Raw genomic sequence first — 24,596 nt, forward strand, 5'->3', positions numbered from 1 at the left:
GCCTCATGTCAATTACTTGCATAAGTGTGCCTTGGGTTTCTGTGCTGGTTTGGGTTCCTTGGGTAAATGGAAGTGTCTAATTACAAGTTCAGGTGGTAGAGGATGAGGCCTTCAAAACCTCTCACATGAGAGCAGGATAATTCTTCCCCTGCCTCCTCCTCCTCCTTCTCCTCCTTCTTCCTCTTCCTTTTCTTCCTCCTCTTCCTCTTAGAGACAAGGTCTTGCTCTGTCACCCAGGCTGGAGTGTGGTGACCTAATCGTAGCTCACTGCAACAATGAACTCCTGGGCTCAAGCAATCCTTCTGCCTCAGCTTCCCTAACAGCTGAGACTATAGGCACATGCCACCACACCTGGCTAATTAAAGAAAATTTTGTGTTTTGTAGAGATAAGGTTTGCTATGTTGCCCAGGCTGGTCTCAAACTCCAGGCCTCAAGCGATCTTCCTGCCACTGCCTCCCAAAGTGCTAGAACTACAAGTATGAGCCACTGGGTTCAGCCCAGAATTTTTAAAATCTACTTGCACAATCAGCCTTTCACATTCACCTGAAGCCTCTATATCTTCAACAAGAACACTCTTTAGTTTGGCCCCATTTACCTGCTAGAGTTGGTGGGGGAAGAATGTAGAAATAAGAGAGAGTTTCCTATTTCCTATTAGACAGCGACTATATTTTGGGCATCATCTAGTAATGGAGGAAGAAATCGGAGAAAGAGAGAGAAGGGTTGTGGGGAAGCGGAAGGGGAAGGTACACAGTGATTGGTAGCCCCAGTTCCTTTGGGCTAGTTGCTTTCCCGGCTGATGCTGCTTCGAAAGCCATGTTAATATCACTTAAGTCTGTATGTGATTTCTCTCCTCATTTTCTTCTTTTATGGCTCATATTCCAAGCACAGTCAATGAGCAGCTACCAAGAGGGTCCTAGAAAACATGTTTCTGAAGAATGTAATCTTGGCAACACTGTTCCATCTGCACCAGCCAAGGGGAAATGGAGGCAGAAAGTCTGCCACACACACCAGATCTGGAGATATTCTAAGGTACATTAGGGAAAGATGGTCTCTTCTGGAGTACTTTGCCTTAATCCCTGAGTACATTACCCCAAGAGTACAACATGGATATTCCCTCAGATTGCCAGAGCATTTTAGAGTGTTATTTGACTAGTCTATAAAAAATATTTGCTGTAATAAAAGTTACACTGGGCTTGGAATCTGAAGACTTTGGTCTGCGATCTAGCCATTTTTATTTCCTAGCTACGGATAAGTTGCCTTCTTCACAGCCTGGTAATGAAGGGCAAATGAGAAAAATGATGACACCACTTTGTAAACTGTAAAGTTGTGCAAATATTACTTGTTATTGTTACCTAGCAATACTCGGGGATTTTCCTTGTCTAGGTTCCAGTTTAAGTAACCAGGGCCTGTGTTAGGCTTGGAAGCTTCAATTACAACTGAAGGGTGAAATGAGGTGATAAAGGCTTTAATATAGGTTTCGTTTTGAGGACCTAAGACAACACTAAGGGTGAACCATGTGCGAGTTTACAATCCTGAACTGTTGCTTTGGGTGGTAGCTAGCAATCCCTTCTCACCAGGGATTGGCCCTCCCTTCCCCTCCCTTCCCCACCTCCCCACATTTCCCCTGGGTGGTCCTGAAAGCCTGGTATCCTTCACAGTGCCTTCTCCTCCCATGGGCTCAGACACAGATACTTCTTAAGAGTCTCGCATCCTCAGGCGACTTTTCCAGTCTGCTTCCCAGCTCATCCCACTGCCTTGCCTGGGCTCAACCGCTGACACTCTGCTCCATTTCAGTTTCCATTTTCCTTCTCCTCCCTTGGACTCATTACTTCCTACTCCCCCTTGCTTCCCAAGGTCCTTTCCCCTCCCATACTGATCACTTGAAAGGAAAGCTAGGGGACTGGGTCCCACTGCCCCACCTTGGGGCAGGTTGGAGGTCCTTCTGTTGGAGGATATATTTGGAAGTGTTCTAACCAGGGGGTCTTCTCATGCTCTCCGCATTTCCTAGAGTGCACTTTCTGATGCCTGGGAACTCCACTTTCACTGTGGCTGCTATGCTACTGCTGAGACGCTTCCCTATTTCACTGGACAGTCTCTTTGAAGCTTCCACAGTTGCCTATTACATTATGCTAGGAACAGGGAGCCACTTCTCTCTGGCTGGGAGACCTCTGGGCCTTGTCAGGCTCCCTGGTCCTGGATGACTGGCTTTGACCTCGGCGGCCTCACTCTTCCTACAGCACACTCACTGCCTGCCTCTGCTAACCTGCACCACCTCCTTAGACTGCCGTTAGCATCTTCCTAAGACAGAGCTTTTCTTGTGGCCGCTTGTGCCCAAGGAACAGTCTTAAGCCTCCAAGTCTTCCCAAGAAACTGACCTTAACCCCAAGGACCACCTTCTTAACACACTGGGCGACCTCAACCCTCTGGCCTTGTTTCCATTATTGATCCCTTTGGTCTCTGCTGAGTCTTGAGGCTTGTGATCCCGTTTCAGGGCTTCAGTGATCCCCCTGCTCCCTGCTCTGGGACAGGTCTGCTCATCCTGTCTCCAGTCCCCATGGTTGGAGCTGGGAAGCAAGAGCTTCTGGGCAAGATGCCACCAGAAAGCCTGTCTCCCTAAGAACAACAGACCGCTTTTCTCTCTAGTCGTTCTGAAACTTACCCCTTCTCTCTCGCAGCTGTGTGAAAAGAAGCCAAATGCCCATTCTTGATGTGTGACAACTGAGGCTCACATGCAAACTGCTGTTATCTCAGCAGGAGAGCAATTTGCAACCATTTAAAACCCTTTCACTCTCCCCTCCTCCTCAGTGTATGGTTATACACACACCAGTCCATACTTATTAGTGCAGATGGTGAGAAACTCGTCATTGAAAGGGCTTAAAGCACAGAGGAAAATGGATTTTTGGCCTCACTCTGGCCTTATAAACAAGAAGGCTTAAATGATTTTAGGTTCCTGATTCTTGCCTCAAAAGAGCACAGTTTGCTTCTCTCCAAACACAAGAGGTTGTAAATTGGTAATTCATCTCAACCAAAGGCCACATGATGAGCAATTGTAGAAGTATTTTTTTTCTTGTTGTGCAAAGGAGGAACCAGACATCTGAGTATAGGTTCCAGCTGGAACTTGCCTTTCACCATTTGTAGCCTGAAGGCACTGTCTTGGCCAGCCCTGGGCTTCGTACAGCTTTTGCCTCTTCACCTGCATGACTAACAGGCCTATCGCTATCGCAAGGGTAGAAATCAGCTCAGCATTTCCGTGGGACTTCTTTTTTTTTCCCAGCTAAAAAATAAATCTGTTCTAATAAAAACATTTATACTATATTCTTTATTGTCAGCTAATCCTGCCCGAACTCATTAAATGGCAGTGTGTGGGTTATTTGCTGTCAGTGAAATTATCAAAGGCATTTTTCAGCTGGGGCACCAGGAAAACATATGCTTCAATGCCAACTAAAACAATAATGAGGAAATGTTATGATCAGTCCTGACCAGATGACCCTGCCCATTTTAGATTAGTTCTTAATTTCAGCACAAGGGTCATCCTGTGAATTCTTACAATAAGTCACTGCTCACCACTCACATGAAAAAGATGTGACTTATTAGAAAACTCACTGTACTCATTGCAGTTAATGAGATGTGGAAAGCTTTGTAATTTGATTTGCTGGGCCATATGCTGTAAAGGGATACTGCTGATTTCATTCCTCCGTATTTAATTTAAGCTGTATGCAATACCTTCTTCATATGGCTACTTATATAATAAAAATTAACTTGGGGTATAAAAAATACACCATTGTGGGGTTTACGACTTGGTGTGGTTCAGTTTCAAGTGTTTTGCATGGAAACATCTGTAAGTAATGTGTGCGGGTCTAATTTTAAATCCCGCCAAATATTTTCCATTTAACATTTGGTTTAACTGACAAGCTTGCAGGGGTGGTTTTCAGAATTGTCAGTAACAGATATGTACAGTATTCCCAAGGCCGTAGCTTTTTTGTTTTTTTTTGAAAAGGAAGATAGTAATTCAAACTTGGTTTTATTTTTATTTTATTTTTTACATTTCAGTAGATAAAAATAGCCGTGCAGAATATGGCTACTCCTATCCCTTGAAGACCCAGCTGCACTTTAATCTATTACCCGCTAAAAAGAGTTACCTTGGTTTTGACTTTTGCTTCAACATCTGCGAACTAGGACACCTGAGGCAGATTGGGAAGACTGATCGTGGGAACGGGACCCTTCGGGACAGGGTCCTGGCTCCACAGTGGAGAGACAGGGAGGGAGAGAAGAGGGTAGGACTGAGAAGGGGGCCAGTGTCCAGGGAGGTCTGAGCCTCCAGAGAGGCTCCGAGAATCCACATTCGGACCATTTTCCTACCGTTTAAAAATAATTCTCACCTAAGTCTTAGGAGAGGCCCAGGCCCCCAGACCTATCCAGGGATCTGCTCAGAAGCTGAGCCCTAAAGCCATAAAACAGAACCTCTCCTTTCTCTGCTGAGTAGGATTGCCAGATAAAATAGAAGGCCCCGAGTGAAATGTGAATTTCAGATATACCACAAATATGTTTTAGTACAAACATATCCCTTGCAATATTTGGGACATACTTATACTAAAAACGTATTTGTGGTTTATCTGAATTCAATCTTAACTGGGCATCTTGTATTTTTACTTGCTAAATCCGGCGACTCAAACGCCAGGGTCGTACGTGTTTGCTGACTGCGTTCTATTCGTGGTCGCGGAGGCCTTATTTCAGGTTGTTTGATTCCGGTGGCTGACAATATGAAACAGCTTGAACAGGCAGGCCGGTGGGCAGAAGCCATAAATAGCCACCTCGGGGCCCCCCTGGTCGCTGGGAGCGCCACGCTGCTCTGTTAATAAACATGCGCTCGCTGGAGTTCTCATCCTGGGGCTCGCGGAAGCGCTGACTCAGCACCGGGGCAGGGAGGATGCGGGGACCCCCCAGAAACATAATTAAACAGTTTCCATGACTGATTCGAAAATAAAATTGTGTGTGGGAAGAGAAACTTGAGGGGGAAGTTAAACAACAAATGGAGAGGTGCGGAGTGAAACCTCAGGGAAACTGTTGGTTTTGCTTCAAGGGAATTGAATTGTGAAATTTGCAGTTGTGAAATTTCACTCGGTTGATTCTTGTGAGAACTGAAGTTTGTTTTAATTGTCAATTAAAGCGAATAGTGCTTGGGTCCCTGGGATCCAGGGAACCTCAGGGCGGTGCTCACCTCTGCCCGGCTGCGAGAGAGGGACCCAGTGCGGGCCCGATGACAGGGTCGGCCACTGGGGGTCAGGATAAGCTTGCAGAGTGGCCCTGCCGCCGGCCTGAACTTTCTCGGGAGGGGAAGGGGAAGGCGGCTGTGCACGGAACGGCACGCCCTGGGAAGCAGAGGCCTGTCGGAGAAGTTGATGAAAGATGCACCTTAGGTGTCCCCGAGCAGGGCCTCTGGCCTCTCCGGAGGCTCCCGTGGCAGCCCTTATTTGTAAGGCAAATCCAGCCCGCGCACACATTGCTCCAATGTCAGGTACTAAATTGCCTTTATGAGAGTCACGCAGGCCGATGACAACACTCTGATAACAAAAGAAGTGTAGCCTCGTTGAAGATTTTATGTAAAAGGAAATGATTCATTTGAATTCAGAAGGAGCCTTAAAACAGGGCAGAGAGAGCCAAAACCTAGATTTTCTGCCTGATGACTTGTTCCTTAGAACTTGTTTAAGAAAAAAAGGGGAGAAAATTTAAACAAGAAAAGCTACCCCAAATCGCCAACCAAAGTTTAGATTTTCGTGGGTTGCTATTTTCTTCAGATCAACATTGCCTTCTTGTTAACCCTAGACTGCAGCCGCAGAAAATTAGATTCCCCCCGCTGAGGGATTAACCACATAGAAGAGTTGGGGAATGTGGAGGTCTGGAGAGACTTTAGATCAACCAGTTTGAAACGTTTGAAAGAAAAAAATCTTCAGTGGTTTGAGAGCTTCACTAAGATACTTTAAAAAAAAGAAATCAAAATTGCCCTTATTTAAGAGCTTTGGAGATCCAAATATAAGTCCCTTTTCTTTTGCCAAGAAGGCCACTTATTCATTTTGTGTGTCTTTAACGCTCAAAGGAGATGCTGGGATTCCTATTCAATCCCTAAACAGAAATCTTACAACCAACTGTATGTTTTTTTGCAAATATCTTTTTTTTTTCTTAAAGCCTCAAATTTCTATTCCTTTCAATGACGATATGTTGAAGAGGGAATCAGTGCCTTTCTCAGCAAGTGAATGAGAGAAAGGTCTCGCATCTTTTGAGTGGACCTGCGTTTGGGTAGCAAGGCTGCTTGGATGGGGAGTGATGTGACAGGGCTCTTTGACACACTGCTCCTTGGCTTAGAGATGATCTATTTGGAACACTCATTCATTCACTTATTCAACCAGTGTTTATTAAGCATTCACTGCCTCTGTGCAGGGCTGGGCGTGAGGGATACAAGGTCTAATGACACAGAGTCGTAGTCTCACCCTCCAGGAGTTTGCAGTCTGCTGGGGAAGTCAACAACACAAGAAGACAGAGGTTATTCTGCTCTACTGGAAAAGGCACTGATCTTCTCTCTTTTTCTTCCAGAAGCTTTTTCTCCCAGATTGGTCAACATGGTTTTATAAACAAGTGGTACTTTAACAACAGCAACCAAAGTCCTATTTAACTCCCCAGTGGAAGGTATCCATCTCTGATGGCCAACTGTTTCCTTTTACCAAGGGACTGGTCCTCTCCTTTGGTGACCCAAAATGCCTTTTACTTTGAGCCACACCCTCTGCCTGCAATCCTACAGGATAAAATGGGGAGGGAGGCAGAAAGCAAGAAAGGAAGTGGATCACCTGGTACTGTCTGACTTGATAACCAGCTGTTGAATGGCCTGACATGGCTTCACTGCCAGAATGGGGAAACTGTTCTTTTTCTTCTGGAAGAAGGAGAAGCCAGAAGTTTATTTAATCTTTTCTAAGCAACTTTTTTTATTGCATTTTTAATTTCCTCTGTTGCATTAACATGACCCTTTTCACTGGCTTCCCACGCCTGGTGCTTAATTACTTATCATTAGCAATGTACACGGGGGCCTTGCTGCATATTTATAAATGTGATCATTAGTACATGGAAAGACAAAGGCTTCTTTAAGACTGTCATTAGTTATTCTGTTTTCATGGAAATGTTCATTAGGAGAAACTACCCACCTGGTTAAATAATTATAATTAAGAATTGGTAATCTCCTTTGCATTTTTAACTTGATCTTCCGTCTGTTTGTATGAAGCTAAACAAGCCTTATTTGGCAAGTATTCTATCTTTCATTTTCACAAGAATTGTCAACAAATATATACTCTTTGTTTTCAACCTATAGGTGCTGACTGATTTGCAGCATGATAAACATGATTTTTGTAATTCAGCAGTTAATCTCCAAGCATGTTAACCAGCCGTGGAATGGTGAGTCAGTGAATGGAGTTAAAGGATCTCTGGTTGATTTTATTTTATGGACTTTAGTCAGTGGTGCAAATTGAACTCCAGGCTCCCAACCAAACTTTGCAAAGGGTCTCCTTTAACTTCTCAACCACAGAGACAACAGGCTGGGTGGCCACTGGCCACTGCTCCTTTGGGCGTGCCAGGCAAGACAAGTGACAGTTGGATGGCCCGGGTCTTTGTGTGTCAGCATCCGAGTCGTTGTATGTTTGTGACTGGGGGTAACCACAGCAGTGTCATAGCTGTGGCCCTGCCACTGCCTAGGCAAATAGAGTCCACTGGCATTCTTCACATTGCTAGCAAATGGTCATGCGGCTCGTACGTGGTTACGTGTCAGCTGAGCTGAAACAAACGAGGTGACAGAAACACAATAAAGGAAGCTTGGTTATGCTGCCGCCCACTCCCCTCTGCCCAGACTGGTTCAAGCCGCCACCCTGGACTGATGAGAATATGCCAGCGATAAACCACAATTGTGGGAAACGCTGGGTGGGGGCATAAATATCATCTGTAAACAATTAGGCAGCCACTGCTCATTCAGTGCCGTTTGGAGAAGCTAAGGAAGTCTGCAATCAGTTATATCTCCAATTACCATAAAAATATATTAGCCATTCATTCATTTATTAATGATTCATCAGTTAACCACACATAATGAGCAAATAATTAGCAGTGCTGTACGGTTGCCAAAATTGAAGAAGTGTTGGCATTTTAAAGATGAAAGGTTGAATTTATGCAAAAGTCTGGTGATGATAAAGTTAATATGGAAGATAATTATAAAAGTGGCTGTCCTCTATTACAGGCTGAGGTACCACAAAACTTGCCTAATTGAACTGAAATTAATATTCTTCCAAAGTCTGCGTGTTGCCACACACAAACTGCTGAATTTCTCTTGAAGATCTCCCTTCAGTAAGGTGCACCGCACAATACAAGTTAATAAAATGCCAGACAGCTAGACTGTGTTCTTTGTTTGCTTGGTTCAGGGCCTCGTGGAAAACAATAAATTGCATTCATGTCAGCTGAGGCCCATCCCTTTGCTAATTACCGTTTGGTGCTGAAATGACTTCTGTGAAATTGGGAGCATGAGGAAACATACAGCCATACAAGGGAGGTTTTTCAGAGTTTTGCAGTAAATGTGAGATAGGCCTCAGGCACACAGATGTTAAAACAGCGAATTCCCCCACAGATTACACTAATGGAAACCCTGTCAGGGTAAGTCAAATCCGGGTCTGTGGTCAAAATCTAATTAAGGTTTCTGTACTTAAAAAGAATATGAATGCCTGGGGCTGGCGATGAATGTATAAGAAACTCACTTGTTTGTAAAATTGTTAGCATGAATAGTAAGTACCATGGGGCTGTTACCTGCGAGGTAACACCTGTTTTCTGAGGCTTTGCTGAATGTCTCAGGATGGGTTATTTCAGAGGTCAGTGAACTAGGCTCAGGCCATGGCAGCCTCCCATCTTTGGGGCCTGGTGCAAGAGACATGGTTTGAGGTCACAGATGCAAATGGATCCCTTAGAAGTCGCCCTGGAATCCCAAAGGATGCTTTACTTTGCCACATGAAAACCACCCCAGATGATCCTGCCCAACTGCCTGGCGCCACTGAGGAAATAGTTCTTGCCGAGGGTACGGGGCTGGCCAAATCTCCCCTATTGGGGAGACAAAGGGTCGTCTGCTCCCGGCTGCCCTCCAGCCTGTCGGGACTGCCTCCTGGAACAGCTGCAGCGTGCAGGCGCGGCCCTGCTTCTAATAGAGGAAATGAATTTATAATGCTGCAGTCTCTTCATTTTCACCCAGCACAAATTTCCCCTTAAATACTTAAAAACAACACCCAGAGCTGGATATACCTTAAATTTCCAATAAATGAAACCTTAATCCAGTCTGTTGCTGAGTCTGAGCTGTTATTAAAGAAATAAATTTGAAACAGCAAGTGGTTTGAGAATTTTTGAATTTAATTATTTAAATCTACTTAGGGTAACTCTCATGCGCTATTTCAGTTTCCCATGGAGAACATGAATTCTGAGAAAGGTATCCCACGCAGGGCCCTGGAAATACTAACTTTCATGTACAACTGTGGGCTCAGCCGTAGACAGACTGTGCCACCCTCCTCCCCGGAACAGCAGAAGAAAGAAACTCAGATTTCTTTTTCTGTATAATTCAGCCAAGGGATACAGGATATATTTTTCAAAGAATGAGGGAAGCCAAGTCCTCTTCTTTCAAGTTCTGTGGGCCTCTTCAGATGCACTGTTTACATGGAGTTCGTTTGAAGCTCTTTGGAGAGCGGCAGTTCCTACAGTCAATCACTGAGCAACGTTAGGGAGCAAAAGGTAAAGAGAAAGTGTAACCTGTATGATTTAAGTGGCCAGCAGCTAATTTAGGCCTCGTGAGTGTCTGGAGCCTAATTTTTGACATTTGTGAAAATGGACCATCCACTGTGACTGTCCCAAGGATAATAGCTCCGGGCTTGGGCTGGAGCACCTGAGACTTTTGGTGCCACTTCTGTCTTCAGGCTTGGAGAGAGTCTGCTTTCATGATTAGGGACAGATGACACCCTGGCCTTAGTTCTGAGAACACAGGATACCTTTCAGATATTAGCACTTGAGCTTTTTAAAGGCATCCACTTTGGGATGTGGGAGGAGGGGAGGAGTAGGTGAAAAATTTGGGCACACACTCATAACTATCTCTTTCTCCAGTTCACCAGGACTTTGGGTGGCACATGATGGCTTTTTTTTGGACCCTGTACAAGTTGGTTAAATTACCAGATACCTGTGAAGCATCTCGCTAGAGCGTAATCTCACAAACACAGTGAGACCCCAAGACCTGAGTCAGAGAGATGCTCAATGTCCAATTTGTTTCTCTTTTGTGCTGGCTGTTTGATAGTAGTTGGGACCTCAGAGCTGCCAAATGGAACTTTCCCACACCCAACACAGACTACCAAGCGGATATTGACTTGGAGTGATTTCTAGATCCAGAGTTCTATTTTTCCTTCCAATATAAAAATCTGCACGGAAGCCAAAAGTCTTTAAGGAAAGAGCAGCTCTTAGTGTGGGGCCCATTCTCAGCCTCTGCCTCATCTACAGTAAATGCAAAGGGCCATGGAAATTGCATACAATTCACAGTGTTCAGAGGATGAGTGAATGTTTTATCAAAGAGCAGATTGGGGGGATTCCACAAGAAGTAAGGTCCAGTGGCCAGCAATGCCTCAGAAGTCAAGAGTTTTGGGGTTTATGTTTTTTATTTTTTTGAGACGGAGTCTCGCTCTTGTTACCCAGTCTGGAGTGCAATGGCACGATCTCGGCTCACCGCAACCTCCGCCTCCTGGGTTCAAGCAATTCTCCTGCCTCAGCCTCCTAAGTAGCTGGGATTACAGGCATGCGCCACCATGCCTAGCTAATTTTTTGTATTTTTAGTAGAGATGGGGTTTCACCATGTTGACCAGGATGGTCTCGATCTCTTGACCTCGTGATCCACCCGCCTTGGCCTCCCAAAGTGCTGGGATTACAGGCGTGAGCCACCGCGCCCGGCTGGGGTTTATGCTTTTTAGTAATGGTAGCAGAGACTTATATCTAATGCTGGGTATTTAATTAAAAAATCTATACATATTTATGGAATAAAGCTTCTTTCCAGGTGCAGTTCTGGGTTCTAGGACTTCAGAGAGAAAAAGTTGTGGTTCCTGCTCTTGGGAGGCTCTCATTGTGGCTGGGCGAGCAGGCAGGCACCCAACAGCCTGAATCAAACTCTATGTAGCCAAATTTCTACATCATTACAATACCTAGCATGTAGGAACCCAATAAATGTTTGTTGAATGAATGGATCTGTTAAAAAGGGAGTGTCATGCTTTCTCTCTTTCTAAGGAGTTATTTTGTGAATTAGAGGGTTAACATTTATAACACCTTTTATGCCCCTATATGCTGTATAAGTACAAGTTATTAAATATAATAAATGAGGGTCCTAGGCAGTCAATTATATATTCTTCTGAAGTTAGTGACATTTAGATTCTTTTGTTAGGCAGATGGTGTAATATTGCACCTGCTGGAAAAGTAAGCATTTTGGGAAGGGACATTAATTCAGAACTATTTATAATATAGCAAAATGCTGGCTTCTTAATAAGTGTCCTTGTATTGTTTCTCAAGGAAGTAACGTAGCTGAACAGTCCGAGTCTTTGAATTGGAACTTCTGAAATTGGAAGACCATTATTTCTTAAAACTCTATTTAGTTTACATTTTCTCTTCACTTCTGATTTTCTTTTGCACTCTCTGGATTGGCTTTTAGTCCCCAGTTTGTTCACAGCCTTCTCTTTCCTCCACATGTCTCTCTGCTCCTCATTCCTCTCTCTTCACTGTCTCCCTCCATCTTCCTCCTTTCCCTCTCCTGCCAAGATATTCCATTTCTCTGGAATGCCCCGCAAGCCACTTTTGAGTCCAACTAAACTATGGTCTGCTGGGAAGTCCAGAGTTGCTGTTTCTGCTTGGATGTCCAGCTTTCCATAATCCACCCACCTCCTAGTCTACTTCTAGGCAAGAAACACTGCAGCAGCCAGGCTGACTCCGTCATTGCTCTGCAAATGCCATGTTTGTTGGGCCTTTGCTCTTGTTAATATCTCACCTGGAAGCTGTCTTCTTCTGTTACACCTTTCTAAAGTCTGTGTATCAATTGACTATCTCCTCTTTGACATTGCTCTTATTTACTTCCTTGATCTTTACCTCTTCTAAGCTCCCCATGCCCACAGTTTAGCAACCCCTTTTGTTGAATCTCCTCATTTAGTAGCTTCTCATATAAGCCCCAAGCTGCTTCTGTTTAGAAGCTACAGTGCTCCTTATTATGTGCCAGGCTCTGTATTAAGGTGCTTTGCATTATTATTTCATTTAATCTCCATGACAACCCTATAAGGTAGACATTTAGTCATTTCCATTTTACAGATCGGGAAACTAAGGCCCAGAGAGCATGACTGACTTGCCCAAGGTCATAAAGTTAGTAAGAGCTGGAGCTGGGTTCTGTGGGAGTCACTGTTCGCTACTACCCAGATCCCACTTCAGGACTGAAGCCTTACTCCTCCAGCTGCTGAGAGTGCCATTGGCTGACAGCCCTCATCTGTCACCCCCTCTGCTCAATGCCCTCTATGTAAGTGAGCGTCTTCACTCAAGGTAACAACCCCTCTCCTGGGTTAGCCAGTGTCCAGAACCTTATACTGTAGAGCTATAAAGGTCTCTCCACCTCACCACAACTTCAGACAACTAAGTGCAAATGAGCTTCTGAGCTCTCCGTGAGGTTAGCTGATGCCTTCGTTGTGACTGTATCGCAGCCCAGCTTCTCCCTTGGCCCAGTCCTGTTTCCTTCCCTGTGCTTTCACTTCTGTGAATGGTGATTTCCAAGAGCAGGCACTGATAAACTTCCTACACAAATCCCTGATTCAAATTCTGCTTCCCAGGGAACCCAGCCTAAACAGTTGGTACCAGGAGTGGTCTGAGAAAGGCAATGCTAAGATGGGATTCAGGAGCCAGATCACCTGCCGGCTACTGATAGTGAGGACCTCATCTCTGGGTCCTCACTATCTGGGAGTGGGAGTGGGTGGAGCAGAGTAGATCGTGGCACAGGGTCGCAGTGGCAACGTGGAATGGTACGCTGGTGAAAGTACTCACTAGTAGGTGAATGTACCAGGCATTGAGAAATACGGGGAAATAGTAATGATAAGAACAATGACAATGGGTGGGTATCACTGGGGGCAATTCATGCTTTGGATGAGAAGGCAATTCATAAGCAACTAATATGTAAACCAGAGGGCATCACTGTTGGATATCAAGTAAGCCCCATGTCCTATAGTAAGAAGGCAGAAAAGTTGATATCAGGGCTAGGACTTAATCATAAGATTGAGAGAATTCCTGGGAAGGTTGAATGCTCAACCTAGATATGTGAGCTACACCAGGACAGGTTCTGACTGGGAAAGAACAGGCCCTTAAGATACTAGATGGTGACATCTGACGTGATGCACTTAAATATCTTGAGTCTCCAGATTCCCCTAAATTCTCTGGGCCTACAGAAGTGGCCCACTCCTGTCTGTTAAAGGCTAGCATTACTCCTCTCTTGCTTGAAGAAGATGCAGAGGCCTCTGCCTTGCAAGACAAATGTGTCCTTCCCACTTTAAGATCTGCCCCCACAGTCCCTTTCCTGGCAGCCAGACTAATAAATGGGGTTAAATCACAACGTTGCCTGGCTGGGGAAGTGCGGGGCCTGCTAGGAACGGAAAGGTACTATACCTTGGAGGAACTGCAGGACGTAGCCAACAGGCACTGGCAGGATATCAAACATTATTTAAAGGACTGAGTTCTGAGAGTACTGGATCAAGGTAGGTGGAATGTAAAGTTATATAAGGGGAAATTTATCAATATGGGATCACTCTCTTGGGCTACAGGATTTAGCATCTGGCAAAGATCCTGGGATCCTGCTAATGTACTGCTAGGATGGCTCTCAGAAACTTGGAGTAAGTAAGAGCTCACATAAAAGGAGGTAGAAATGAATTACAATGATAGTTGGTGGGAGAAAGGACAAAAATGCTCAGAGAAATATAATGCCAGAAAACCCACCAAATGACTATGTTGAGTGAGAGGGTTCGGAGCAGAGGTTACACACGTTTTGAAAAGCAGCTCCTGGTATGCTTTGGGACTCTGCCTGTTAGTCATCTGGTGGTCGTGAAGCCAGAACTGCCCATCATGAACTTCTTTCTGTCAGACCCAATAAGTTATAAGGTTGGTGGGTGACCAGAGGTAATCCTTCTAAGATGAAAGGGTACATTTGGGACTGAACACGAGCAGGGACAGAGGTCAGCAGTAAGTTGCATGACCTACTGGCTCGGACCACCAAATTGTCATCCACCACCATCACATTACCTCTGCCTCAGTGTACACCTCTGGCTGCACGGGGGTCCCTTATGGCCAGTTGATGGAACATATGAAAGGTTGAGCTTGGTTCATGAGAAGGTTGGCTTGGTACATGGGTGCATGCTGAACATGAACTGCCACTGCACTTTAGCCCTACTCAGGGTGACCTTGAAGTCACTAATTAGTAGAAATCATCCCAATGGGCATAGCTTTAAGTGGGGCACCTGCTCATCCACTTTGTGTGGAAAGAGAATATGTCTAAGCTCATGGGCAGTGGAAAATGGCTTAGTCAAATGGTCAAGGCCTGGAAGGAAAAAGACAAGGGCATTTGGGGAAGGGGCACACCTACAGGAGCGGGCATGAAGTGTGAAGAGCTTTGTATCACATGTTAACTAACACCCACCAGAAAGCATTCAACACAAAGATAGAATGACTAGGCCAGCTGACATAAGCCAGCCTCTGCCATGGGTCACAGCAGTGCTGGCACAAAGGGTACATCAGTGGAGTAGCCAGAGTGTTAGGGTTGGAGGTGATATGCGGGTCTACAGCATGGCTCCTACTCACCAAATTAATATAGCTCTTGCTGCTGCTCAATGTCTGATTGTCAGCAGCAGAGAACAATTACCAACATGATACTATCCTTTGAGGTCAACGAGAAGCCACTTGGTGGCAAGTTAGCTACATGGCTAGAAGGAGCACCAATTCATTTCAGAATGGAATTGCCTTTCCTTGCTGCAGAGCCTCAGCCTGCACCACCATCTGAAAGCTTAAAGTATTTTATCTATCAACAGGGATCCCGCATCACATTTGTGTCACAGCATGGGACCCACTTTATGACAAAGGAGGTGAACCAGACAATGAATTCAATGGCCCTATCTCATACAGTACCACGTAGAAGAATCTGGTCTACTGGAGTGACTGGCCTATTGAAGGCACATAGATGGCCTATTGAAGGCTTGAAGATGGTATCTGTGAGGATCAGGCATTATTCTCCAGAATTCAGTGTACACTTTAAATCAATAACCATTACCCGGAGCTGTTTCCCGGTAGGCAGAATGCATGGGTTCAGGAACCAAGGAATGAAAGTCACTGTGGCTCTGCTTACCATCACTCCTGGTAACCCACTTGGGGAATTTGTACTTTTCTTGCCTACAGTTCTGGGTTCTGCAGGCTTAGAAGCCTTGGCTTCCAAAGGGAGAAAGCTTCCATCAGGGGATGCAGCAGGGTACCATTGAACTCTAAGCTATGGCTGCTGATGGGGCACTTCAGAGTCCATGTGCTGAGGAAACACCCTCTTAGCAGCACTATTTGATCCTGATCAAGAAGTGGAGGGCTGCTCTTACAGAATAGAAGCAGGAAGACCTATTTTTACCACCCAGTGAGCCATTTGGATGTTCTCTTTCGATGATCTCTTGCCCAATTTTGATGGGTAAATGGATAAGTGCTGCAACGATGGCCTGAGAAGAGGCTGAGGGGCTCAGACCCCTCAAGAATAAGGGTCTGGGTCACTCCGCCAATTAAGCCACATAGACAAAATAGATGCTAGCTGAGGATAAAGAGAATCTTTATTAGGAGAGAGAGACAATGATATCTATTGCAATATTGAGACCAGCGGCCACAGTAGTAGGAGCTGTGTCTGCAGAGCTGGAGCTGGCAGGGATACATACTGCTACTCTTAACGACTTAAGCTCCTTACCTTCCAGGCTACCCAACCATTTGGTTCAAAATTAGTCTCCATTTCTGATATGCCACAGTAGATGTGTTAGATGGTATTTACCATTTTCTCACAGCCTTTTCATATTGTTCGAAGACTATTATTTTCATATTGTTCGAAGAACTATAATAAATAGTTCGAAGACTATTTATTCAGCATCTACTGTGTGACAGGCTTTGTGCTTGGTACAGGGAATATGAAAATGACAAAGAGAAATAAGAAATAGCCCTGGCCCTTAAGGACCTTGCAGTCAAGTGGAGCAAAAGATAATTAACTATTGCAAACATCATGGTGACTGCAGTGGTAGAGATGAGGATAGAGGAGTGATACCTTATGTAGTTGGAGAAGGATGGTAAAGGCAAGTTTCCAGGAGGAGTTGATACTTGAGCTTAGCCTTGTGTAATTAAAAAAAAAAGCTCAGGATATGGCAGAAGACCCTTGTAGGCAGACCAAAAGTACAGGATGAAAAATGGCATGGATGAATGTTTCTGTGGCATAGAGGACGAGGTCAGAGACACTGAAGGGTCAGATAAGGAAGGCTCTTACAGCCCATGCTGATGAGCATAAACTTCACTGTGTGGGTGATGTGGAACCATTGGCAGGTGTTCAGTGGGGAGCGTGGCTCTCAAGTGTCCTTCAGTCTATTTTCTTCAGCCTCCTGCTTACAGTCGCTTCTGCTTGAGTGCCTTTTAGTCATTGTCTGTGGCATCTTACAAAAGCCTTACCTGAAGCACGTAGGGATGACGCGTTTTATACTAACAGCAAATCTCGGTTCTGGCAAATACCAAGCAAATCTGGCTGCTGAAAAGACATCCTTAAGGTCACTACCTATCCGTAGGGTCTTCGGCATTGGAGTTCTTGATGCCTTTTCAGCTTTTTTGTATCACTGAAAATTGCCCATTTCCCCCCACATCATTTAAAATGGCAGTGCTGAAAGGCACAGCAGGGGAAGTCGGTGATTGATTATGGGCCTAGATATCACAAAGAACACTGGTGTTTTGACATTACAATCCAGAAGCTCCTGCACTTTGATAGTACTCTGAAAGGCCTCATGTTGGCATGAGCTGCTTTGCTAAATCATTAAAATTCATTGATGATAGTTCTGAAGACAGACTCCACACAAGATCAGCACACATCCTAGCCACAAAATCCGAGATTTCAGCATCCCAAGGGAGCTTAAAGCAGGCAATGAACTCTGATGATCAGACAATATGTTATCTAGTGATGACCTGAGGGACATGGAAGGAACAGCAGTCAGACCATTATGTATTAGGAGAAAAGGAGACTTGGTAGCTATTTCGGCACCAAGCTCCTGACCGAGTTAAAGGTTAACACTGAATCTCAGGGTGAATCCAGTATTCCCTGTAGATGACCTTAAATGTGAGGTAGAGGCCATCTTTGGTTTCTTGGTTGTTTTCTTTGCTAATAACCATACAGAACACATATTGGTGGATTAGAATAATCAACAATGTATTTGAGAACTACAGCCAGTCTACCGGGATAGAAACCATGCTTGTTTGCAGAAATGTGGCATTATTGAAAAATTATAATGTCAGCAGGATGTCCCACTTGGGCAACTGTTCTAAATTAAGGATCCACAAAAATTTCTAAAAACAGAACCATTTGTATCCTGGGTTAGTACTTGGTCTTCCCTCACTTCCCATCTAGTCCACATAGACTTAATGCCAGCTGCTGTTCCAGCATAGCCCAAGGTGTCAACCTATATACTGCACACGGAGACTCAGAGTAAGGGTCTGCTCCTCAAAATCAAGTCTGAAACCAGACATCATAATTGATGATACAGAGTGCCCTTTAGAAATTCGATAAAAGCTTAATGTAGCAAAGACTGTATAAGACAACAGCAAAAGGTGGATCCTACAACCAAAATTGTGGGCTAGCCTTTTGTGAGTGGCTTTTTGTGAGCAAAATACCTGTATAGATGGAATGTGGGAAAAGCTTTTAAAAGTGTTTGTTTTGAAAAAACCTATTAAAACAACGGTTAAATTTAATTTAAATGTTTTAGATCTGCATAAAAATGGTGATGTTTCCAAATGGATGGAAGAACTGAGAATTGATAGTCCTCTGGGAGTTTCTAGTTTTCTAACCACGTCTCTGTCTCCCACTTCAATCAATTGCTCCTCCCCTTCCTTCTCCCATCTCTAAAGCTCCTTTTAGTCCCTAGTAAGTTGAATTATTTAAGCGCAGTATAGTTTTCATCATTAGAAGTCCAGCAGTTCCCACAGTGTTTCACTTGGTTGCTCTGCCCAGAAGAGACTGAAGTATAGACATCAACTACCATTGATTCTTGTTGAGCTGGGCTGAAAGCTGACTGAAAGGGGAAACGAGTGAGTGATGCTTGGTTCCGAAAAGACAATACAGAGAGTAAAAGAAGCAAGCTTTCTTGGTGGAGAGAAGGACTGTTTCAAGGAAGTGATAACATTGGATCCAAGTGGACTTTCTGGCCCCGAATTTGATGTATCAGTTTCATCCATTTTTGAGTCATAGAAACTGAGGTAAAGATGTGGAGTTTCCAAACCCAGTTGTTATTAACTTTAGAACCTGGGTTTCCTTACCTGAAGCATGGGGAGATGATGCAATGATCTCTAAGTTTTCTTTCAACTTGAACATTTTATGAAAAAGAATCACATATGGATCCCTGGCTGGTTATATTGCTACTGTATGTTTTCTTTAAACCAAGTCTCAAATCCATTCAATATGAGGTAGATTAGTAATGGGAACCAGAAACTCGGGAGAGGCCACCCTCATATACAGGGAATTTACTGTCTTGCCCTGTGTGTTTGTGTTTATTTTTGCTGACTCCTTGGTGAGGTCGATTCTAGGGAAGTAACATTGCTATAAATCCAAGTGGAGGGAGAAGTTTTCTCCTTCATGTCCCCTTCCCAAACAACCTAGCTTAGTTCATCAGCTTGTGTTGACATTACTTGTAAATGCTAATGAACGCATAAGTGCTAATTAATAACTCCATGTGCTGCTATTTATTAGCAAATATAGGAATCCAGGTGCAGTATAGACCTGTCCCCATATACAGTACATTTCTTCATCTCTGAGCCGAGGAGCATGGCTGGGATGACTCTATTGCAATAATGCCAAAGTCAGCGCCATACACACTTACAAAATATACTCAGGAGCTACACTTAAACTCACACAAAAGCATCATCTTCTTATTATCCACTGAGATAAGAAACCAGGGTCAAGTCCAGCTGTATTAGTCAGGGTTCTCCAGAGAAACAGAACCAATAGGATATATGTATAGCTGTATAGAACGGGATTTGTTCTGAGGCTGAGAAGTCCTGCAATCTGCCATCTGCAAGGTGGAGGCACAAGAAAGCTGGCGGTGGAGTTCCATTCCAAACCCAAAAGCCTGACAACAAGGGGAGCCAATGATATTAGTCCTGGTTCAAATCTGAAGGCCTAAACACCAGGAGTTCCAATGTCCAAGCTCAGGAGAATATGGATGTCACAGCTCAAGCAGAACAAGGAAATTCACCATTCTCCATTTTCATTCAATCTGAGCCCTCAACAGATTGATGATATGTTCACCAGTGTTAGTAAGGTGGTGAGGGAATGAGGGAGGTTTTTTTTTGTTTTTTTTTGTTTTTTTTTTTCAGACAGGGTCTGGCTCTGTTGCCTAGACTGGAGTACAGTGGTGCAATCACAGCTCACTGCAGCCCCGAACCCCTGGGCTCAAGCCATCCTCCCACCACAGCTTCCCAAGTAGTTGAGACTACAGAAGTCTGCCACTATGCCCCAGCAAATTCATTTTGTTTTTTGTAGAAATGGGGTCTTACCATATTGCTCAGGCTGGTCTTAAACATCTGGCCTCAAGTGATTTTCCCTCTTCGCCTCCCAAAGTGCTGGGATTACAGGCATGAGCCACTACCCTCAACCTGGGAACTCTTCTTTACTCAGCCTACCAATTTAAATGCTATGCTCTTCCAGAAACATTCACACAGATACACCCAGAAATAATGTTTTACCAGCTATCTGGTCATCTCTTAGGCCAACCAAGTTGACACATTCAATTAACCACCACACCAGCAAATGGCAAGATTAGGTTGGACTCCTGATCTTGGGATTGGAATGCTACAAGTCAGGGGACCCACCCCAGCCTGATCTGGAGCATATCAAGGCATTGCCTCCTTGCCACAAAGAGGGACAGGAATCCCATAGGGGCAGAATGGAACGCTCTGCAATATTGGACTGACGAAGGTCCATGGGTCTTTGAGGAGCACAGGATGCCAGTGCTTTTGCTCTCTTATGGGTGTAGCTGCCTCTGTCTCCTCCGCTGGCTGGTGATCTCTGGAAAGTCAGGAGCTCAGTCTGCCAGGAGCCAAGCCTCCCTATATATGTGCCATGTTAATATTACTGATTAAGGTGTGGACTTGTGGTCTTCTTTGGGAGACCTTGAACTTTCTTCAGCAAACAAAGAGATGAGGCCAGACCTTGGTTCTAGTGATGGAGTTCATCAAACACTTACGATGTACCACTTACTGTGTACCAATTTAGCATCAAATTCCCCAAACAGTGCTATTTTGTAGTTACTATTTCTATCACTGCCCCATTTAAGCATTTTGTAAATTGAGGTAGAAGGATAATGTAACTTGGCCAAGGCCATACAGCTGGTAAATAGCAAAGCCGGGGTTTGAACTGCCCTGTCACCCTGAATGAAGCCCATGTCTAGACCACTGCCTTGGGTGCAGCTCCAGGTGTGACTGCAGACTGCCGCATGGGGGCCTGTGCCTTGCACAGATGACTGTGCTGTTAGCAGCCCTGCTGCCTGGAAGTCCCCCTTCCTCTCTCTTTCTAGGACCTGTTTTCTCTCCAGATTGAGGAACTGGATCCAGCTGCAATTTGCCTCTGAGCCCCCAGAACCTTTCCTGAATTGGAATCACCCTTTCCCCGAGCAGCGCTCTCCAGCCCTCTCCTGTCCTCTCAGGGCCCAGCTCCATCCCTTAAAATCACTGTCTGGGATATGGTTTTAAAATCACTGTTAAATAAACTTAGGACCGACCCCCGCGGAGAAAGAGCCATGATTACAAGGGAGCAGAGCTGAAGGTGAACACTTGTATCCTTGTGTCAGACCCAGGCTGGGGATCAGCACAAGATATTTCTTTTGGATGCGCCTACCAGGAGTGGAGGAATTTCTCTTTGTAAAGAGAGGATCTTTAGAAACCTTGTACTTTTTTCAAGGAGGCTTTATGGGTGGCAAGGATAAAGCTATAGAGGCAGGAAAAAGAGTTGCTAACTATATGCCAGTACAGCATGCTTTTTAAGGGTGGGGTGTGGGAAGAGGAGGGGAGTTTCCCCTCAGCCGCTCTTTCCCTGGATGCGATGAACACATGATCCTTTGACACCTCTGCCGCCGCTCTGCTCCCTCCCTGGGACAGCCTGACCCCCTCCATCTCTGCTCCTCACGCTGGGTGGTGCTGGAGGGAGAAGGGGCCTGTGGCTGTGTCTGCCAGTCCCAAATGCCAGCAGCTGCACAATCCTGCTATAATTGCTAATATCTGTTTCTTCTCTTTTCCAGGCCTCGGAAAGTGTTCCAGGAATGGACTTTCTGCAGTATGATGACCTGCAAAAGCAGCCCTTCCATTTACATTTCAAACTCCAAGTCAGCCGTGTCAAAGTTTGAACCAGGACTGTGGAGGATAATGGGTCAGATGCAATTAGCGGCCCAGAGAGCCGCACGTTGCAGTCTGATTTATTTTTTTGCCCATCAGATTCCAAGAATCCTAGTGCTTAAAAGCAACTAAACAATCGCTCTATTGTACTGCAATAAAGCCCAGTTAATTCAGAAATCAATTGCACCACCAGGTGGGGCACACTCTGGCCCCAAACAGATGGGGTTGAAAACTCCCCCCAAAATGCAGTCTTGTTAAATTAAAAACTTGATCCAGGAGTGGAACAAATAGGGAGCCATGAATAGAATGGAGTCAGGTCCACTCAGGCGGATTCTTTCTTCTCCCACTCCTTTTCCTTTAAAAAAGAAAAACTCCCCATTTCACTTTCATCAGTGTTAGCATCTATGCAGAAACGCAGCCACCCACCCTTTCAGTTCAATGTGTTACTTTAATTAGTCTGAAAATTAAAGGGCAACTCTGGGCCAATGTGAATGATTATGAAAATACATGTGCATCCCATGCAATCTTCTCATTTAATTAATAGTCTTGTAAACTATATGGCTCACTTTAAGTCAGTCAAGAGGTATAACAACTCCATTTTAAATATCCACTTAATACTTAACAGGATGTGAGGAACACACTATAGCATACGGTCCCTTCTCAAGTTTCACTGTCTGAAATTTTTCAAAGCTGACCCAAGTCAACCCGAAAAATGTTTAACACCCTGGGCTTGAACACAAGAAACTCTGTGATGAACAGACATTCAATTACATTTTTTAAAAGTGAGAAGCATTTTTGTAAAATAGCGACTCTGGAAACTAATTGGCAGCCGCCAAACTTGTGAGCGAAGGCCAGATCGTGTGGGGAACTTTTACTACAGTAACACGACTCAAAGAAAATGGGAATAAAAGGCATCTTTGTTTCCCAGTCAAATTAGCTGATTAAGAAATAAAACATCTTAACATGCTTTTAAATGTAGAATTGATTATTTATATGAGAAAAATTAACGCCGGGTTATGTGAATTCTACTCTGTGTGTGAATTGAATGGGGCAGAAAGAGTAATCCGTGCAGATCCATGTCTTAGGTCATTAAACAAAGCTAAATATTAAGAGCTCCGGTTATGGAAAAAAAATCACATTCAGGTCACATGTTGTGCTCCCCATTTTGATTTCCAAAGTCCAGATTAGTTATGGTCCACATTGAAAATGTGATTCAGAACAAGGAAACTGCTTTGTATTGGCTGAGTACTGACAGTTGAGTGGAAGAAGAAAACACACAGCTATACAAAGAGCACAGCCAACTCCTGGGAGGGAACACAGGCCTTTTGCTCCTAAGGAACCTGAGAAAGATTCACAGAAGGAATTTGAACAGGCCATTCTTTATTTCCTAATGGGTGAGTTTGGAACTCATGAAAACAAGACAACCTAAGTTATGCGTTAGTCTCAGAAAAGAAGTGGGCAGGTGACCTTTGACATCTCAGGCCCCCATGTCTCAACCCAAGCCCTTCGTCCCTGACCTCTTAACATTCCAATATCCTGAAGCCAGTCTCTCCCCAAACCAGGGCTGCAAATTATCTCTGCCATGTGGATAAACATTCACTGGGTCAGTGTTTTTCAAGGTGTGGTCCTGGGACCACCGGCATCAGAATTGCTTGCTGAGTTTTCAAAAATTAAGTTTCTGGGCCCCGGCAATCACTGGATCAGATAGCAATGGGGCCCAGGAGTGTGCGTTTTCAACAAATTCTCTAGGATTCTGTATGGATGTGAATATTAGAATCACTGCCCCCATGTCTACTTGGAGATCACAAGAGTAACTTTCACTAAGTTTCTTTAATGGGTTTCCTGTATTGAAAGGCATTTACAAAAATGTCTATAAATCTCTCATTAAACAAAAAAAGGTCCTTCAGCCATTTTCATTTCTCGTGGTATCTCTTAACAGAGAGAGTATAGAAATGCTTTGTCCTTTAAAATAAGTTCAGTGAGTACTTGAAAAGTCATTTGGCAAGAGATGAGGGATGAGACAAAGGGGGAAGATTAATGACGAACAGAATCAGAGTCCTTGCTAAAATAAAAATGGATTCACACCCAACTTCTTCTGAAGGGTAAGACATATGGCAGCTCGTGTGGGAAGCGAGCGTGTTTAGTAGAGAGAGGTCCTGCTGCAGAGCTGTGTGATGCAGGGTGCAGCTTCCTCAGCCAAAAACAGAACATCACATGCTATGGGAAGACGTACCATCCCTCCTATGTGATGAGAGGCTGACTTTCTAAAGAAATTTGAGCAAACGGTTGCCTGAATGGCTTTAACAAGTTTCTCAGAGTCAAGATGATCAGGTTTGGGCATTTAGACCTTAGTTTTGCTCTGATTTTTGGGTTTGGCCTGACAGCTCAACATTTTCTGTGACTGTTTATGGAAGCTGCTGATAGCCTGAATTTCCCCATTTATAAAATGGAAGAGGCGAAAGGAGGAAAGTGCTGGCCGCTAGAAATTGTGGGTCAGAGCTTCAGCTACAAACTCTGGGCGTACTCTTCCACATTCTCTTTTGAGATGATTTTTTTGAGTCTGACCAGGAAAAAGCCAAGACACACCTGCTTTTTTTTTTTGTTTTTTGAATAGAGAAGAAGGGCAATTCATTTGCACTTTGTCATCTGTAATGTACCAGCGTTAAAGTAGCAAGTGCCCAGTAATAGACTTCAGGATTCCATTTCTAGGTTTCACTAAAAACTATAAACAGGTATACAAAGGCCATTTACAAATGTGGCTCTGATTATGCTTATAGTAGCAGTGATGAGAGTTCAGTTTTTGTCCATGGAAATTCGCTGCTTAATAAGAACTTTCCCAAATGCATGTCTCCTTTGAGATAAAAATTTCCACACTAAATTTCATCGCCCTACTAGAATTT

General features: G+C 44.3%; 1 long non-coding RNA gene across 1 annotated transcript; it reads left to right on the forward strand.

Annotated features, from left to right (window-relative positions):
* The first annotated feature begins 723 nt into the window (after positions 1–723).
* LOC105725642 (uncharacterized) lies at positions 724–22,670 on the forward strand. Its single transcript, XR_002477728.2, has 3 exons — positions 724–1,029; positions 7,355–7,437; positions 21,603–22,670. It is a non-coding gene; the product is annotated as an uncharacterized LOC105725642 (long non-coding RNA).
* The last annotated feature ends 1,926 nt before the right edge of the window (positions 22,671–24,596 follow it).

The sequence above is a fragment of the Aotus nancymaae genome, unplaced genomic scaffold, assembly GCF_030222135.1.
Source record: "Aotus nancymaae isolate 86718 unplaced genomic scaffold, 86718_ANA_hifiasm-v0.15.2.pri h1tg000007l, whole genome shotgun sequence".
Taxonomy (NCBI): Eukaryota; Metazoa; Chordata; class Mammalia; order Primates; family Aotidae; genus Aotus; species Aotus nancymaae.